The 3971-nt window shown below is 28.7% G+C and overlaps 1 pseudogene; it reads left to right on the plus strand.

Annotated features, from left to right (window-relative positions):
• Window positions 1-2193: 2193 nt before the first annotated feature.
• LOC106309838 lies at window positions 2194-3480 on the plus strand (annotated as a pseudogene).
• Window positions 3481-3971: the final 491 nt, after the last annotated feature.

The following is a 3971-nucleotide window of genomic DNA, read 5'->3' on the forward strand; positions in this document are numbered from 1 at the left end:
AGTGAAAGAGATGTTGTTTTTAGTTCATAACAAGTGAGAAAGAAAGAGTGGAAATCGATTTTAGGTGCATTAAGAGCTTCAAATTGGTTGTTCATGGTGGTTGGGGTATTGATGACAATGGCAATCTTGTAATTACTTGAAGATGATGAGGGTGAGAGACTAAAAATGTCATTTTCGGAAAAAAAAAAAAAATTTGATGGCATTTTTGTGAATATTATGAACTTGTGGGGTGAATAGGACAAAAAAAATCCAACAAAAGCATGGGTTAGTTTTAGGTTTGACTTTAAGTTTTGAGTCAATCTTGCAAAAAGCCCAACATTCAGTGCGAATAGAGAGATATCCAACTGCATCAATATTATTAAAACAGGAACGTGACCTATTGATATAGGTTTGGTCCAACTATTTTAATACAATTATTAAAAAAAATTATTAATCATTTAAGATAAATATTATACAAAGAAAAACATATATATGACTCAAAACACAAATATAAAAATTAAATTTCAACAAAAACGTAAAACAAAATATATACCCACCCTTAGAAGGGCGGGTCAAAATCTAGTTTTACTTCATACTCATACAACTAAGTGATCTATACATTGCCGCGTCCGTATATCCATACATACTATATTATTATAACTAGGATAAGATAAGACCTACGCGCAAGATAAATTTATATAAAAATTATTTAAAAAATATTATAACGAAAAATAAATTTATATTCTTGATTGAATTAATATTTTGGTCTTTAAACAATTTTTTTTAACTTTTTGTTAATTACATAATTTTTTTACTGATGAACTGATCTCATTTAAAAAAAAAGTCAAAAAATCACTTACCGCATAAGGACCTAACGTTTAGGTCGAAAAATATCGGGTCTATTTGATTACAATGAAACTATGTTAGCTCGGTATTATACCATGATTTAGTAATTTTAAAATTAATTATGGTTATGAGAAGTTTACATTCACGTGTTAATCCTATTTATCTTTAATATTTTTCTATTTTCATTTTGGTTATTATTCGATATAAAAATTGATTTTGAAGTTTATTCTCATTTCGTTTATTTGTTTTGACCTGAGATTTAAAAAATGCTTATGATTTAAAATAATTAAAAGATACATACTTAGGTTAAGATCTGCACCTTTTGCAGAATAAATATTTTATATTTATTTTATGTTTTTTTGCATATTATGAAATAATAAAATAATAAGTATATATATTAAATAACTAAGAAATCAATTACTATTCTATAATAAATTGGCCTGTACGTATAAATCAAACTATCACTCTTGTTTATTCGCAATCATTTTAGGGTAAATAAATCAAAACAATCAATCTTATCTATTGTATATGATATATAATTAAATTTAAATGATATTAACATATATATATATATATATATATATATTACACTTTTAATACGAATATTTATTAAATGAAGTTTCTTTCTACTCATATGATTTTATGATTATTTGCATATTTTTGTAACAAAAGTTTACACCAACGAATTTTTTTCTTAATGTGAGATAATTTCAATAATTTATAAACATTTAAAAAATAATGAAGATTTCAAAATTAAAATATTAACATTTCAATATATGTTCAATGCAAATATCAAAATATAAGTATACATTTTCATATGATGTATAGTTTAATTTAAACGATATGATATATATATATGTATATATATTAACATAAAAATCTATTAAAATAAAATTATTTCTTCTTATGGTCTTATAATCATTTGTATTTTAATATAGAAAAAAAATTAAACCTTGATCATAAAAGTTTATGTGAGACTTTTAACAGTTTTAATAATTTATATTCGTTTTGAAAAATTCAAAATACAACATATACAAAAAAAAAATCTAGATTTTTATTATATGATTAATGTAATTATGTAATTTATTTTAATAATAAAAAAATAAACAAAAATGATAAAAAGTATACAAATTGTTATCAAATCTTTATTGTTTAAAATCATTAATTGATATATATATATTTTAATCATAATAGGTAATTCCGTATGTTTTATTTAAGGAAAGTCTGCGAAACAATAAAGATTTGATATATGCGACCAACCATAGTCTGCAAAATATTATTTTGCTAGAGAGTATAATTTTTAGACTATAGTTTATATAAAGTATGTTAGGGTCTTCATTTATTCTCACAATTAGACACGGCTACAAATACAGAAAAAAAAAAATCAAAAGAGAGAGCGGATAAGAAGAGTACTGAACATTCCTATTGGAAGGAGAAAAAGGAGATGGTGAGACTGAGAGAAACAGAAGTGGTCCTGAGACTCTGTATCGTCTTTCTTCTTCTTCTCACTTCTGTTTTGATTGGTTTGGATTCCCAGACCAAAGAGATTGCTTATATGCACAAGAGAAAGTCACTTTCAGATATTTGTTTGCTCTGGAGTAAGTCCGTTTTCCTTTATATAATCGATTATAAAGATTTACATCGATATCACCACACAATATAATATAAGTTCAAAAATATATATAAAGAGATTACTCTTGAAAACCTGCAGACTTACACCAGCACTAACATTCCATATATAGTATTTCTTTATTTTTTATTTTATAAATACTCGTTTTTCCGTTACAGTTTTGTTCAGTTTTTTAGTAGCAATTCCTGTTTTGGTTAAATCTGCATGAAAATGTGCCTTTTTATATATAACAAATATTTATATATAATACTTTATCCTCGCATAATAAACGAAGCCATATGTTCTCATTTCTTTTTTTTTTTTGTAAACTAATATGTTCTCATTTCTAAAATATGTTTTTGTGTTATTTATGATTCAGGGTTTAGTTGTACATAGATGCTGTGGTTGCTGTATATAATATGGTTCAATCAGGGTTGGGTTGGTATGGTGTTGCACAAAAGACTTCCAATTCTAAATGGCTCTCTTACATCTTGGATCAGGTATACATTAACTCTCTTGATTTAGAGTATTTTTATTTATGTTATAGATATGTGCATGATATAAATTTCGAAAATGAGTTAGACGGCGGTATACGTGGTGTTCTCGGGAGCATCTGCGGCGGCGCAACATTCATTGCTGGTGGTGACAGGTTCGAGGGAGCTTCAGTGGATGAAGTGGTGCTACAAGTTCACAAGATTCTGCTTCCAGATCGGAAGTGCCATCATCTTAAACTACATCGCGGTGGTGCTCATGGTCATCCTCTCCTTCCTTTCCGCTTTCAACCTCTTCCGCCTCTACTCCCCTAAACGTTATTTTCAGTTCAAGTCCTCCTAATTATATAATTACTCTTTAATCCTTTTCTTAATCTAGAATAATGTTAAATTATATAATTTGTGTATCGTCAAGTGAATGCATATTTTTCTTATACAATAGATGAACAATAAATATCATGAGTCTATTGCTTGAGAATACAGGTGTGTACGTAGTACGTACTAAACAGAGTCTGTGCTTAACATTTGATTCATGATTTGTTAGTCTTGTACTCATTGATTGCTTGGTTTTTGCACAAAGTTTCATGATAGTGTTATTAAAATTTTTAAGGGTACCGTTTGAAAGAGACTGAATCTGATGACTTAGCTAAATGATAGTTAAAGAGGACGCAAAGTTTGGTCTAATATATAATCCCTCACATGCGCGTATGAAACCGTCCAACATCAAAGTCACTAACGTGTGCTTCGTATCAAAGTTAACATAGATAATAGATGGAAAAAAATGTACAAAGTACAGCACTGGAGCAATCTACACTTACATTCAAGGTCCGAAACCTTCGGTCCCCTGGTCGGCAATTCCCATAGGGCAGTTGTCTGGTGCCCTATGGGAATTCCCCGACACAGCTTCCTTATGTGGCTTGTGGTTCTTGATCGTTGTCCTACTAAAGACAGGTTACTTCGTTGGGGTCTTCCTGGAGTAAACCCTATCGGTCTCCTTTGTAACTCTCAACCAGAAAGTCGTGACCATCTCTTCTTCCAGTGCTGCT

This window comes from Brassica oleracea, chromosome C8 (assembly GCF_000695525.1).
Source record: "Brassica oleracea var. oleracea cultivar TO1000 chromosome C8, BOL, whole genome shotgun sequence".
In the NCBI taxonomy this organism is placed as follows: domain Eukaryota; kingdom Viridiplantae; phylum Streptophyta; class Magnoliopsida; order Brassicales; family Brassicaceae; genus Brassica; species Brassica oleracea.